Below are 15,998 nucleotides of genomic sequence, written 5' to 3'. Positions count from 1 at the left end.
AACTGACTAGATCTGGTAATTGGAATGCATTGTGCCCTTTGGAATTAATATTTAACAAGGGCTTTGCTTTGTAGGCATTGAATGTCAATTCATAGAGTGACTGAAATAAAAGGAATTCTATCAGTGTCTGGCTGATGTGAAACCATATAGGTCAACGATCAGTCTCCGACGTGCATGATGTCTTCATTGTATATTAGTCTGCTGAACCACCAGCATCGAAGCTAAACCAGTGAGCTGTCTGACAACGGCTATCTGCTAATGACATGCCTCATGACTCATCTGCATACCATATTATTGGGAACTGATGCTAATAAAATATGACGAGATTAGGCTACTGGCATGTTCAAATGACAAATTCCCATGCCCAACACCTGTTAGAGTGTAGGTTTAGCTCTGGCTTGCTAAATGTTACACAGTCTCTTTATCATAGAAGGTTATTTCTCCTATTTGCATGGTGAAGAGGAATGGAAGAAGGAGGAAGAGGAATGAAGGATAAAGACAGATGATGAAAGAGAGGAGTCGGCCTGGCTAGTGACGTTCCAGTTGGGTTGCTGGTGAACGACTCATCTAACTGTGATGGCTACAAGTTAAGTCCCAAGCTTACATTTGCCAATGGTTTCACCCTTTCCTTCCCTCTTGCTGAATGTTCATGTCCATTTGGCTTCATTGTAAATAAAAGAGCCAATGCAAATTTAACATTTGAAAACAATATAAGGTCGATGTACCAATTTGAAAGGATTCTGTGATGTACAGACTCACGTTTTCAGTGTGGTGTGAAAAGGGAGAATTGGGTAACCAACAGGAAAGAGTGTTGGGATAAATGAGTCATGTTTGAATTGACAAATAGTGACTTAAAGGAGTGGCAGGGATTAAAAATGCTGGAACCTCAACATTTCAGAATCTATATCACTGATGTGGATAAAGGGACTGAGCAGGCTTTAGCCAAATTTTCTACTGATAAGAAGAAGAGATAGGTTAGCAAATTGTGAACAGGATGCATCTGTGAGTCATAGCGTCATATAGGGGTGGCCCATTTAAGGTTGAGATGAGGAGAAACTTCTTCCAGAAAGCTGTTAGTCAATGGAATTCTCCATCATAAGGAGCTATGGAGCCAAAGTCATGGAATGGAAAGGTTGCCTTGTAGTCACACGCAAAGCGCTACGAACGGAACACACGGAGGCAGAGAGAGCTGAACTTGGAATGACTTTACTGATTCAAACTCGCGCGCTTAAATCTCTCCTCCCAAGGGTCCCTGCAATCAGCGGGGCGGACGTGACGTCAGACTGTCCCCGGAAGGTCCGCCCCGTGGCTCCCGATGACGGTTCGAGTCCCATGTGTGCGGGCCGCCACACCACCCCCTGCCCCTGAAACGTCCAGAGGGGGAGTGGAGCCCCCAGTCTGTGTGGCTTGCCTGGGTGGCCGGCCTCGCTGGCGTGGTGCGGGTACCCTCACTGGTTGCTCAATGTCCAAGCCCGCTGGTTTGAGGTGGTCCACTGTAAAAGTCTCTTCCCAGCCACCCACCTCCAAGAAACACATGGTTCCATTGTGCCGGATCACCTTGAAGGGTCCCTCGTACGGCCGCTGTAGAGGTGACCTGTGCATGCCCCTGTGAATGAAAATATACTCGAAGTCTCAGAGGTCTTTAGGGGTGAAGGATGGTGTGGGTCCATGCCTGGAGGTCGGGACCGGTGCTAGGGTCCCTAACTTGTTCCACAGCCTCATTAGCACCACTGCTGGAGTTTCATCTGAACCTTGGGCCTCTAGTACGAACTCGCCCAGGACCAACGGGGGGGGGGGGGGGGCACTGTAGACCAGTTCCGCCCAGGTGCCCAGGTCCTCCTTGGGGGCTGTGCGGATGCCCAGTAGGACCCAGAGAAGCTCGTCTGTCCAGTTGGGCCCCCTGAGACACGCCATCAGGGCTGACTTGAGATGCCGGTGGAATCGCTCTAGCAAACCGTTGGACTGGGGATGGTACGCTGTGGTGTGATGCAGCTGGGTGCCCAGCAGCTGCACCAGTGCTGTCCACAAACCAGACGTGAACTGCGCCCCTCTGCCGAAGGTGATGTCCATTGGGAGGCTGATCCAGTTTGCAATGAGTGCCCTGGCGCAGGATTCAGTGGACGTGTCTGTGAGCAGTACGGCTTCCTGCCATCTGGTGAACCTGTCTACAATGGTAAAGATATACCTGGTGCCCCAGGAGACTGGCAGGGGGCTGATGAAGTCCACGTGGATGTGTTGGAGCCTCCTTTGCGTTGACTGGAACTGCTGGAGGGGGACCTTCAAGTGTCGCTGGACTTTGGCGGTCTGGCGGTGTACGCAGGTCCTGGCCCAGTGTCCGACCTGTTTGCACAAACCGTGCCAGACGATTCTGTCCGCTACCAGCTTGATGGATGCCCCGATGGACAGGTGGACCAGGTCGTGCAGCGTGTCAAACACCCGTCACCTCCATGATTCTGGTAGCACGGGTCGGGGTTTGCCAGTAGACACGTCACACAGGAGTAAATATGCTGCTGCGCCGATGGAGACGTCCTCCAACTGGAGCCCCGAAACGGTGGTGCGGTAAGCCGGGATCTCGGTATCTGACCGTTGTGCTTCTGCCAGTGCTGCGTTGTCTATTCCTGAGGACGATATGCCTACTGAGTGGTGGCAGGGGTGAGACAGAGTGTCGGTGATGATGTTGTTCTTCCCTGCGATGTGGTGGATGTCTGTGGTGAATTCTGAAATAAAGGACAGGTGCCTCTGCTGCCGAGCCGACCATGGGTCCGATATCTTGGCCAGTGCGAAGGTGAGGGGCTTGTGGTCCGTATCCACGGTGAACTCCCTTCCCTCGAGGAAGTACCGGAAATGTCGGACAGCCAGGTAGAGGGCTAGCAACTCTCTGTCAAAGGTGCTGTACTTCACCTCTGGTGGCCATAAGTGCCGGCTGAAGAAAGCGAGTGGTCGCCACTGGTCCTCGACGAGCTGCTCCAGGACTCCGCCAACTGCCGTGTCAGAAGCGTCAACTGTGAGTGCTGTGGGTACATCGACTCTTGGGTGCATTAGGAGGGCCGCCTTCACCAGTGCCTCCTTGGCCTGCTCGAACGCCTCCGTGGACTCCGCGTCCCATGCCACTTCTTTGTCCTTGCCGACCATCAGACGGAACAAGGGTCTCATGATGCAGGCCGCCGCCAGCACAAACTGATGATAAAAGTACACCATCCCTACGAACTCCTGCAGGCCCTTGACCGTGCTGGGCTTGGGGAACTGGCGGATGGCCTGGACCTAGTCCGGTAGGGGAACTGCGCCATGTCCATTGACTCTGTGGTCCAAGAAGTCGATCTCTGTCAGCCCGAACTGACACTTTGCCAGATTGATTACCAGTCCGTGGTCGCTCAGGCATTGGCAGAGCTGGTGTAAATGTGCCACGTGTTCTTGGTGCGAACTGCTGGCCACCAGGATATCATCCAAGTAAATGAAAACTAAATCCAGGCCGCATCCCACTGAATCCATGAGCCTTTGGAAAGTGTGGGCTGCAGTCTTGAGACCGAAAAGCATCCTCAGGAATTGGAACAAGCCAAATGGGGTGATGAGGGCTGTCTTGGGCACGTCATCGGGGTGCACTGGGATCTGATGGTATTCCCCTGACCAGTTTGATTTTGGAGTAGATAGTCACTCCGCGCAGGTTCACCCTGAGGTCCTGGATGTGGGGTACTGGGTATCTGTCGGCGGTTGTGGTGTCATTGTGGGCAGCGGAGCGGGAGCAAGGAGTGCTCAAAGTCGACAGACGACAGGAGATCGGAGGATCGGAGGGTCAGCCGTTGTAGGTAGGCCGAGACCATCGGACCTACCTGGACAGTACCTGAGGAGGAAGGTAAAACTGTGCAGGCGCGGGTGACGTCAGCGGCGAGCGCGGAGTTTAAAAAGAGGCCCACTTTTAGGAGTGGGCAGCGGAGTGCGAGCAGAGTGCTGGGCTTTGGCTCAGAAGCTTCGGCACAAGGGGGCTTCGATGAGAGGAAATCAGCGAGCCTGACTACGTGCTTGCTGAGGTAAAAAAGGTAAGGTCGGTAGGTACTTTTTTTTTCATTTATTCTGACTAATCTAGGATCAGGTAATGGGGGAGACAGTTAGAGCAGTGGTGTGCTCCGTATGCAGTATATGGGAGGTCAGGGTCAACACAGTTGTCCCTGATGGCCACACGTGCAAAAAGTGCGTCCAGCTGCAGCTCCTATCAGCCCGAGTTAGGGAATTGGAGCAGGAGCTGGATGAACTACGAATCATTCGGGAGGCAGAGACAGAGATGGATAAGAGTTATCGGGAGGTAGTCACACTGAAAAGACAGCAGGTAGGCAACTGGGTGACTGTCAAGGGAGGCAGGGGAAGCAGACAGAGAGAGCAGAGCACCCCTGTGGCCATTCCCATCAACAATAAGTATACCGTTTTGGATACTGTTGGTGGGGATGACCTACCAGGAACAAGTTGCAGTGGTCCTGTCTCTGGCACTGAGGTTGGACCCTCGACTAGGAAGGGGAGGAGGGAAGGGAAGAGAGCAGTAGAGATAGGGGATTCTATACTCATGGGGGTAGATTCGAGATTTTGTGGGGAAGATCAGGAGTCTCAGATGGTATGTTGCCTCCCTGGTGCCGGGGTCCGGGACATCTCAGATCGGGTGCAGGTTATTCTCGAGAGGGAGGGCAAGAATCCAGATGTTGTGGTCCATGTAGGGACCAACGACATGGGTAGGATGAGTGAGGGGGTCCTGCGTAGTGAGTTCAGGGAGTTAGGTGCAAAGCTGAAGGGCAGGACCTCCAGGGTAACAATCTTAGGATTGCTACCTGTGCTACGTGCGAGTGAGGCAAGGAACAGAAGGATTATACAGATTAATATGTGGCTGAGAGGATGGTGCAGGAGGGAGGGCTTCAGGTTTTTAGATCATTGGGCTTTGTTCCAGGGAAGGTGGGATCTGTTCCCATGGGACGGTTTACAACTGAACTGGAGCGGTACTAACATTCTTGCAGGAAAGTTTGCTAGTGCTTCTCGGGGGGGGGGGGTTTAAACTAAATTTGCAGGGGGTAGGGATCCAGAATGTGAGAGAGGATAGCGAGATGAAGAATAAAGGACAGGTGGGGACTACACGGATCTGGAATATTAAGTGTGTAGTAGAGAAAGGTGAGGCGGAACAAGTGATAAGGAGGACACATGTACAGAGGGAAAGTCTGACGGAACATGGAGTTAAATGTGCAGAAAGAATAAGTAAATTTAGGAAGGACAACAAAATTCAAGGGACATATAACCCGATGGGAATCCGGGGAGCGGGGTTAAGCACAATAGGCAGCGATTTAAACAGAGAGAGGAGAAATGGGCTAAAAATTCTATATCTGAATGTACGAAGTGTCAGAAATAAGGCGGATGAGCTTGAAGCTCAGGTGTGAATGGGTAACTATGATGTTGTTGGGATAGCAGAGACATGGCTACAGGGAGATCAGACCAGGGAAATGAATATACAAGGGTATACGTGCTTTCGTAGGGAAAGAAATGTGGGCAGAGGGGGTGGGGTGGCCCTGTTGGTGAGGAATGAGATTCAGTCCTTTGCAAGGGGGGACATAGGATCAGGAGAAGTAGAGTCTGTGTGGATAGAACTGAGGAACAGTAAGAGCAAAAAGACCCTAATGGGTGTTGTCTACAGGCCCCCAAACAGTAGCATGGATATTGGGTGCAAGTTGAATAGGGAGTTAACATTGGCATGTGGCAAAGGTAATGTCTCAGTAGTTATGGGGGATTTCAACATGCAGATGAACTGGGAGAATCAGATTGGTGCTGGACACCAGGATAGGGAGTTTGTAGAGTGCCTACGGGATGCATTCTTGGAACAGCTTGTACAAGAGCCGACCAGGGACAAGACTATTCTGGATTTAGTGTTGTGTAATGAACAGGATTTGATAAGCGATCTTGAAGTAAAGGAGCCATTAGGAAGTAGTGACCATAATATGATAAGTTTTTATCTGCAATTTGAGAAGGGTAAGGGCAGATCGGAGGTGTCAGTCTTGCAATTGAACAAAGGAGACCATGGAGCCATGAAGGAGGAGCTGGCCAAAGTTAAATGGATGGATATCCTAGCAGAAAAGACAGTGGAACAGCAATGGCAGGTATTCTTGGGAATAATGCACAGGGTGCAAAATCAGTTCATCCCCCGGAGAAGGAAGGATTCAAAGGGGGGAATGGGGCCACAGTGGTTGACAAAGGAAGTCAGAGATTGCATAGCATTAAAAAAAAAGTATGACAGAGCTAAGGTGAGTGGGAAGACAGATTATTGGGAAATTTTTAAGGAACAACAGAACTTAACTAAAAAGGCAATACGGGGAGAAAAAATGAGGTACGAACACAAGCTGACCAGGAATATAAATGAGGATAGCAAAAACTTTTTTAGATATGTGAAGAGAAAGAAGATAGTTAAGAACAATGTTGGGCCCTTGAAGAATGAATTGGGTGAAATTGTTATGGGAAACAGAGAAATGGCAGAAGAATTTAATGAGTACTTTAGATCTGTCTTCACTAGGGAAGACACAAGCAATCTCGCAGATGTACGGATGGGCAAAGGACATTGGGTAACAGAGGAAATGAAACAGATTGACATTCGGAAGGAAACGGTGATGAGTAGACTGATGGGACTGAAGGCTGACAAATCCCCAGGTCCAGATGGTCTGCATCCTAGGGTACTAAAGGAGGTGGCCCTGGAAATTGCAGATGCATTGGTAATCATTTTCCAATGTTCCTTAGATTCAGGATCAGATCCTGAGGATTGGAGAATGGCTAATGTTATCCCACTTTTTAAGAAAGGAGGGAGGGAGAAAACAGAGAACTATAGTCCTGACAGCCTAACATCAGTAGTGGGGAAGATGCTAGAGTCCATTATTAAAGATGAAATAGTGGCATATCTAGATAGAAGTGATAGGATTGGGCCAAGCCAGCATGGATTTAACAAGGGCAAATCATGCTTGACTAATCTATTGGAGTTTTTCAAGGATGTAACCAGGAAGTTAGACAAGGGAGATCTAGTGGATGTAGTGTACCTTGATTTTCAGAAGGCATTTGATAAGGTCCCACATAGGAGATTGATGGGTAAAATCAGAGCTCATGGCATTGGGGGGAAGATATTGACATGGATAGAAAACTGGTTGGCAGATAGAAAGCAAAGGGTAGCGGTGAATGGGTGTTTCTCAGAATGGCAGGTGGTGACTAGTGGGGTGCCACAGGGCTCAGTATTGGGACCACAGCTGTTTACGATTTACATCAACGATTTAGATGAAGGCATTGAGAATAACATCAGCAAGTTTGCTGATGATACTAAGCTGGGTGGCAGTGTGACATGATGAGGATGTTAGGAGAATTCAGGGTGACTTGGATAGGCTGGGTGAGTGGGCAGATACTTGGCAGATGACGCTTAATGTGAATAAGTGTGAGGTTATCCACTTTGGGAGTAAGAACAGGAAGGCAGATTATTATCTGAATAGTGTAGAGTTAGATAAGGGAGAAATATAAAGAGATCTAGGAGTCCTTGTTCATCAGTCACTGAAGGTGAATGAGCAAGTGCAGCAGGCAGTGAAGAAGGCTAATGGAATGTTGGCCTTTATTACAAAGGGAATTGAGTACAAGAGCAAGGAAATCCTTTTGTATTTGTACAGGGCCCTGGTGAGAACACACCTGGAGTATTGTGTACAGTTTTGGTCTCCAGGGTTAAGGAAGGACATCCTGGCTGTAGAGGAAGTGCAGCGTAGATTCACAAGGTTAATTCCTGGGATGTCCGGACTGTGTTACGCAGAGAGGTTAGAGAGACTGGGCTTGTACACGCTGGAATTAAGGAGATTGAGAGGGGATCTGATTGAAACATATAAGATTATTAAGGGATTGGACAAGATAGAGGCAGGAAATATGTTCCAGATGCTGGGAGAGTCCAGTACCAGAGGGCATGGTTTAAGAATAAGGGGTAGATCATTTAGGACAGAGTTAAGGAAAAACTTCTTCTCCCAGAGAGTTGTGGGGGTGTGGAATGCACTGCCTCAGAAGGTAGTGGAGGCCAATTCTCTGGATGCTTTCAAGAAGGAGCTAGATAGGTATCTTATGAATAGGGGAATCAAGGGATATGGGGACAAGGCAGGAACCGGGTATTGATAGTAGATGATCAGCCATGATCTCAGAATGGCGGTGCAGGCTCAAAGGGCTGAATGGTCTATTTCTGCACCTATTGTCTCTATTGTCTATTGTTGAGCCTTCTTTAGTCTCCGCAGGGCCTCCATCCCACTGCGGACTTGAGCACCACATGCATCGGGGATGCCCACGGGCTGTCTGAGCGGCATACGATTCCCATCTCTTCCATCTTACGGAACTCCTCCTTGGCAGGGTGGAGCTTGTCAGGTGGGAGCCTGCAAGCTTGGGCGCGCATTGGCGGTCCCTGCGCGGGGATGTGGTGCTGCACGCCGTGCTTGGGGTTGGCCGTGGAGAACTGCAGGGTGACTATGGAGGGGAATTCCGCCAACACCCTGACGAGTTCGTTGCCCGAAAAGGTCACGGAATCCAGGTGGAGGGCCAGTAGCTTGGCTGGTAGCTGGAAAGTCTGGAATGTCTCGGCGTGGACTAAACGCCGGCCTTTCAAGTCGACCAGGATGCAGTTGGCTCGTAAGAAGCCTGCCCCCAGTAGTGGCTGTGACACCGCTGCCAACGTGAAAGTCAAAGTGAAGCAGCTGGACCTGAATTGCAGTGAGATAGTTTGCAGGCCGTATGTCCAAATACTGGTGCCGTTTGCAGAGGTGAGTTTGGGGCCTGGGACCGCGTTACGAATGTCCGTGTTTGAGGGGGGGAGTATGCTGACTTCGGCCCCAGTGCCTACCAGGAAGCGCCGCCCGGAGTGTCAGTCCCAGAGGCTGTCTCAGTGACCTGCCGTCATAGCCATTAGTCACGGCTGGCCCCGCCGTTTTCCGGAAAAGCACATGGTGGACAGCAGCGGCACGTGCCTGAGCCCCATCTTTGGTGATAGAAACACCATTGTTCTGAACTTTCGTCTTTTTCCCCTGAGGGTCTCGGCAGCTTCGGTTGCGGGGCCTGGGTTTTGGGGCGCGCGATCGTGGCTAGGCTCATGGAGGCAGCTCTGCGTTGCGTGCTCTGCCAAAGGACTTCTGCTTTAGCCGTGACCCTGCATGGGTCGCTGAAATCCCCTCTTGCGAGGAGGAGGCAAATGTCCTCTGGCATTTGCTCGAGGCACAACTGTTCAAATAAAAGGCACGGCTTATGGCCGTCCATGAGCGCCAGCATATCGTTCATGAGCTTGGACGGCGTGCGGTTGTCCAGGCCATCTATATGTAGGAGCTGCAAGGCCCGTTCGTGGCGGGAGAGTCTGAAGGAACTGATCAGGAGCACCTTAAGCTTACTGTACCTGTCCTCCATTGGTGGCTGGCGTAGGAAGTCGATGATCTGGGCTGCCGTCTCCTGGTCGAGTGTGCTGACCATGTAGTAATACAGTGTAGTGTCAGCTGTAATGTCTTTGAGATTGAACTGGGCCTCAACCTGCTCGAACCAAATGTGGGACTGAGTGGCTCAGAAAGATAGAAGCTTCAGAGAGACAGCGCTGTGCGAATTGCTCGGATTCATGGCTGGTTGCAGAGTCGCTGGTTCCAGATACTGTCTGGATCATCGGGGTCACCAATGTAGTCGCGCGCAAAGCGCCACCGAAGGAAAACACAGAGGTGGAGAGAGCTGAACTCGGAATGACTTTCCTGATTCAAACTCGCGCGCTTAAATCTCCCCTCCCATGGATCCCTGCGACCAGCGGGGCGGACGTGACATCAGACCATTCCTGGAAGGTCCGCCCCGAGTGGGCCGCGCGTCTGCCTGCGGCTCCCGATGGCAGCTCAAGTCCCGTGCGTGCAAACCACCACAGCCTGCCATTTAAGCTACAAGGAAATGCAGGAGAATAGGGAGAGGGTGCAAGGATGGGACTCATGACAACATTGGATGTGCTATGATTATATTAAGTAGCAGAGCAGGATTCAGGGACTAAGTGACCTCACCTTGCTGCTGTTTCTTATGTTCTATACTCTTCAAGTTTATCATCATTCAACTGTATACATGTATACCACCAAACGAAACAAGGTTCCTCCAGACAGAAGTGCTCTCGATATTAGGCATTCATCATTGTACATTCCGGTTATCATCCTTTCCCGAGTAGTCCTAATCTGAGTTGAGGCAAAAACCAGACCGACCACAGGCCACATGCCTGATTCCCCTGCAATTCTGCAGCTCATCTGTAACCCAATTTCAATGTCTGTGTGCACGGGGATGTTCAAATGAGTGATGATACACCATGTCTGACTTCACTCCCTTGCTGTTCTACCGCCATGCAGCCACGTTGTAGGTTTTGTCTAGCTAAGAGGAGAAAGGAGTGTGGCGAGAATTTGATGAGGAGAGGTTTGAAGGTGAGGAATAAACAAGTTAGGATATAATATTTGCACCTTATGAAACAAAAGGATTGTGGAACTTAGGGTTTTGTTATATGAAGCAGAGGTACAAAGAAATGCATTTTCCATGGGTTCATAACCACCACTGATAACAGTCTGAGTAATTGCTGCTCCTGTTAAAGTGAGGCTTCTCTCTATGGGGTAAAGCTATGGGTCAGCCATGCCTTACCCACCAGTCATCTGCTCCTGTCTTTTGACTGTGCATCAGTTAGTTTGCAAGGGAATGAGAAATATGTTTCCTGTCATGATTAGCTGGCAGTGCATGCAGAAGGTGTAGTAAGTTTGAGGCTTGCACCAGTGTTAACTGTTTGCAGGGATGCTACACGAGGGAGAAGCTCCAGTTTGTAGTGATCATTGGTAGGTGAGCGATGGAAATACAGGCAACCATCCGGCATGGATATCTCACCTCAACTCTGAACTGATTCCACAACCTCTGGACTCGCTTTCAACTCAGGTTCTCAATATAATTTTATTTATTTAGTGTCCACACAGTTTGTCTTCTTTTGCGTATTAATTGTTTATGTCTTTGCATCTGGCTTTCCATTGATTATATTGCATTGCTTTGTTCTACTGTGAACGTCTGCGAGAAAATTAATCTCAAGACAGTATTTGGTGACATAAATGAACTTTGAGTAAAAAAATTTCTTTGAACTTTAACTTTGGCTGTATCTCCAGATATGATGCCAGCTCCCTTAACCAGATTCAAGTCAACCCAAAATTGAGCATATTGGAAGAAGGCTAGGATTTGTCTTACCAATTTAGAACAAAGTTCTTCACCATCTGCTTGGCCCTCAGTACTGCTCCCCTTACAACACTCGAGCCAGTCTCCCAGCAGTCGTCTTTGATCACTTCAATCTGAAATAAATATCACCTTTCCTTTTGAGTGTATATTTTGTGATGGAATAAAAATATGCAAGCTTGTAGCTTTTGATACCAATTATTTCCTATCACGGCAAAAAAAATCCCTTGTTTAATTTATGATAACTTTAAGATATTTTGAAGCTCATGTTGACTTCAGAATTATAAGACTGAATTAAAATTTACATTCAAATGTCAGGACCGGCAAATGAAATTGAAATGCTGTTAAACCACAGGTTCTGCAGTTGATTTTTGTTTCAAGAATATATGCTGCAACATATATACAGTACATATAATGAACTATTATTATAAGCATTATTAGTGCCTAGCAATGTGTCAATCCAAGGACATTATTAACATGCATAAGTGGTTGCTAAGGTACTATTTATAGCATCACATCTTGACAAGAGAGAAAGACAGCCATGTTGCTCTGCTTGAGTGCATTAAGCCAAACCACAACTGACCTCTTAAATAAGTGTGTGGTCAACCTTCAAAATATGTGAGTGACAAACTGTGTGCGCAGTGTTAATAAAAATTATGACCAAAATGATGACCAGCTTTCTGTATAATGCATGCTGTCTGGAGCAGTTCTTCTTGGCTCTATGAAATGTGAGGCTGCCCGTGAAACAGGAGAAAGACACTGAGGCAAGAATCAGAAAGCGTGGGCAAAAAATAGAAGATCTTAAATGAGAAGAATCCAAATGTAGCTTCTGCCACAGACGGAAGCAACATCAAAGAACAATCACAAAGATTTTTTCTTTCCCTGTCTTATCAGAATATTGCACCTGTCTGACAGTTCTGGTGATCTTCTTTTACAGTTCCTGACACCCTGTTTGAAATATATATGACAGCTGGAAATGGAATGTTGGGCATCTTTTCCTCCTGTACTATTGAAAATAGGTTTTTAAAGTGATTGCTTGCTTTATTAATGCTATTTTAGGGTATTTATGTCTCAGCCCAGAATCAGAATCTGGTTTAATATCACTGGCATATGTTGTGAAATTTGTTGTTATGCCTCAGTAGGACATTGCAAGATATAATACTGTAATGAAACTGTAAATTACAGTAATAAATATATATACACAAGTTAAATTAAGTAAGTGTGACAAAAAGAGACAGAAAGAAGTAGTGCTCGTGGGTCCAGTTTCCAATCAAAATCTGATGGCAAAGGGGAAGAAGCTGTTTCTGAAGTGTTCATTGTGTGCTTTCAGGATGCTGCACCCCCACCCTGATGGTAGCAATGAGAAGGGGGCATGTCCTAGGTGACTGGGGTCACTAATGATGGATGGTGTTATTTTGAGTCATTGCTCCTTGAACCTATGCATCAACAGTAACCATATTTACATAATGCAACTCAACACCTTTGCTCCATTCGAAGTATATCAGGAAAAGAAACAAAGATGTAATGTTCAGTTTGGTGCAAGAGGGAAACAATTATTTTATCATTAATCTTAGTTTGTAGCAAATTCATGATTTATACAGTTAATTCATTCAGGCATAGCAAAATAACGTACAATTAAGCCAATCACTGCCTGACTGAGCTAACCAAATTGTGTATATTATGTAGCAACATTGTCAAACATATTTAATAACCTCCCTCTGTTTAAGATACACTTGATGATAAAACCACAATACATTTTCTGTAATGTATAATGAGGTTGTGAATTAAGAAAACATTCCCCAGATACAGATGAGAAAGCCCATCTGTCCTTATCTTATAACTTGAAGAAAGATTGTGGTATTCTGTTGTACAATTCTCTCTCTAAATTCACATCATGCTCTGATCACTCACAGAAAGTAGGAGGAGCAGGGGAATACCACCTGACCCTTTGAAACTATTCCTCTATCTATTAAGATCATTGCTGATCTATCTCGGTGCCAAATTTTAGCCCTCCTCATATCACAACACAACCCCTCACATCCTTTGATTTCCTTAACGTCCAGAAATCTCTTTCTCTCTAATTTGAATGAACTTGATGACTGAGTCCACAGTTCTTCTGAGTAAAGAATTCCAAGGATTCATCATTCTCTAAGTGGAGAGATCTGCTCTCTTCTCAGTCATAAATGGCCAATAGATACTTTGGCCACTTATATAGTCTCCAGGGTCAATATCTGCTCTGCATCCAACCTGCAAAGCCATGTAAGAAGCCGATTAGTTTTGATGTTTTCTCTTTCTTCTAAACACTAGGGCTGGGGTTCATAAACCCATTTTATGGCATGGACCATTATGATTAAACAAGGGGTCTGCGAACCCCAAGTTAGGAATCCCTGCATGAGAGAATACAATCCCTGTCAGAGGAAAAGGAGATGCCCAATTGCAAACCCACCGTCCCTGCAACCAGTCTAATGTGTCCTTGTAAAGCTGGATTCAAACTGTATTCTGGATTCTATTAGACCAAGGTCCTTTAGAACGGCAATAAATGGATCCTTCATATTTTTCCATCAGCAATATTCTTGTCCACTTGCTCACTGCCCCTCCACTATGCTCACAATCATACCTAATATAATATTATCAACAAACTTGGAAAATTGACATTTGTTCCTGTCGGCCATTGATATGGATTGTAAAAAATCTGGATGAAAGCACAAATCCCAAGTAATGATACTCCATTAGTAGCAGGCTGCCACTTTGACAGGCCTAATTTTTTTTTTTCACAAGTCTACAGTTTGTCTGTGACGTGGTTTTTTTTAATAGGGAACACAAGAACAATAGAAACATACCTAGTCTGTCTCCACATTTTGTCTCTCCACTTTTAAATTAGATCATGCCTGATCTACACCTGAATTTTATTTCCCCATCTTTGACACCACCTCATTAATAAACTTACACAACAAAACATTTCTTGGAAGTAAAATAAGGCAAACTCTGGAAATCTAAATACAAATTTGGAGATGGACATAAATCACTAGCAGGCCAGGCAGCATCTGTGAATAGGGAAGCAGAAAAATCAAGTATTTTCTCATGGAAAGCCAGAAATAAGCATGCAGTTGACAATGAACGTGAACGATCCGAACTTCCTCCAAAATATTCTCCACTATGATTTGGCTCTGCTTCAAGATGAGACTCATGGGATTCAGTGATGCAGTGCCAGTTTCCTGTAGTTTCCCAGCAGTTTCACTGGTAAATCTTCCTGTGTCTATTGAACCATGTTAATGTTAGCTCCACCACCAATTAGGCAACAAGGGAGGGCTAAATATGCTGCACAGCATCACTTAGTAGGTACTATTTTCCTGCTGAAGCCTCTTAACTGAAAGAGCAAAATCCCAGACAAATTTCAGACTGAAATGGCACATGAATCGTATTGTCTGACTGGTCGAGGAGTAGGCAATGCTGGGGATATTACCACATGATAAAATCAGATCTAAGACTACCTGAATCTCCAAAAGCTGCAATATCCATTCATTTTGTTCAGTGAAACTAACCCTAAAGATTATATTATGCATTTTCTATAATTATATTTTAACTACTGATGCTTCTAGGTTTCAGATTCCTAACTACTGACCATCATGCACTGGCACAATCTCTGATGCTTGTCTGACCTGATGCTGATCGTGAGGTCCTTCCATTCCTTCACCACTATACAACCAATTGAATCTGATTTAATGACTAATCCAGCTCCTTCAGCTAAAGGATAACATTCCAGTAGTCCTTTTGATCATTTTTGTGTTTATCCATTATAGCTACGTGCCTGAACTCCAAATTTGTTGGTTTTTTTCTGGATGTCACATAATCTCAGTGAAACAGCATTTTGCAAAGATTTTTATTTCGATGAAAGCCATAAAGATTCCTCAGTCTTCTCAGGCAGCTGCTTTGCTCTGAATTTCAACAGACCAATCACCTTGAACATGACAGGGATAACTAAAGCTTGTGAATCTCTAAAAGGATAATTGAATCCCATTTCTTATGCTGGATTGTTGCATGTTTTTGATTGGAGCCTTTCTAAAATTGTTCAGCATCTAAAAGCCCTTGCTGAGATCAAGTTTAGCTACAAAAACATAATCATTGTATTAAATTCCTACAACAGCAATTAATCTGATTTAAACTGGTTTAATTATCAAATCGGCATTGTCACTGTGGGAAGAATTATACCTACAAAACACAACATATTTACAGTAATAAAATATATACAAATGAAAACAGATTTTTTAATTTAATTATAATATTTTTGTGGTACCTTGAACACAAAGTATTTCAATGTGTACTTAGTCTTGTAATAATATACACAATTGAAAGTATGTAATGGTTTGCCTTATTTTTATAACAATAATCCACCAGGAGGTGACAAAATCACAAGCTGCTCTATCAATAAATGGACACCCAGTAGAAACAATTATTTTGGTAATTATTTACAAATAAAAATAATCCTAGCCATGTTCTGTGTATCATTTCTCATTTCATTTCCTTCCTTTCAATTAGTAGGAAACATTACTGTTGTCTAATGCAAGCAATATTGTAAATTCTACCTATTTTTCTGGGAGCATAATCTGTGCAGAGCTAATCATATTAAAGAAGTTTGATATTAAATTATCCTTTTGAAAACCATGAATTGTATGGAAGCCCAAACAATTTTAACACCCAAAGCTTGTGTTCGATGATAGGTTCCTGCAGGGAATGATAAAATGATTAAATGAAAAGACCAGTTTAAGTGTTAATGA

At 45.8% G+C, this 15,998-nt stretch overlaps 1 long non-coding RNA gene across 2 annotated transcripts in view; it reads right to left on the bottom strand.

Moving 5' to 3' along the window:
- LOC132398627 (uncharacterized) overlaps positions 1-15,998 on the bottom strand; it is a 43,000-nt gene that overhangs the window by 5,576 nt on the left and 21,426 nt on the right. For both annotated transcript variants that reach the window (XR_009513729.1, XR_009513728.1), the window contains exon 2: positions 11,239-11,339. This is a non-coding gene — a long non-coding RNA (uncharacterized LOC132398627). The remainder of the gene's footprint in view (positions 1-11,238; positions 11,340-15,998) is intronic.

This window comes from Hypanus sabinus, chromosome 8, assembly GCF_030144855.1.
Source record: "Hypanus sabinus isolate sHypSab1 chromosome 8, sHypSab1.hap1, whole genome shotgun sequence".
NCBI classification, from domain to species: Eukaryota; Metazoa; Chordata; class Chondrichthyes; order Myliobatiformes; family Dasyatidae; genus Hypanus; species Hypanus sabinus.
Note: the sequence above shows the minus strand (reverse complement) of the source record. Positions and strands in the feature narration are given on the sequence as shown.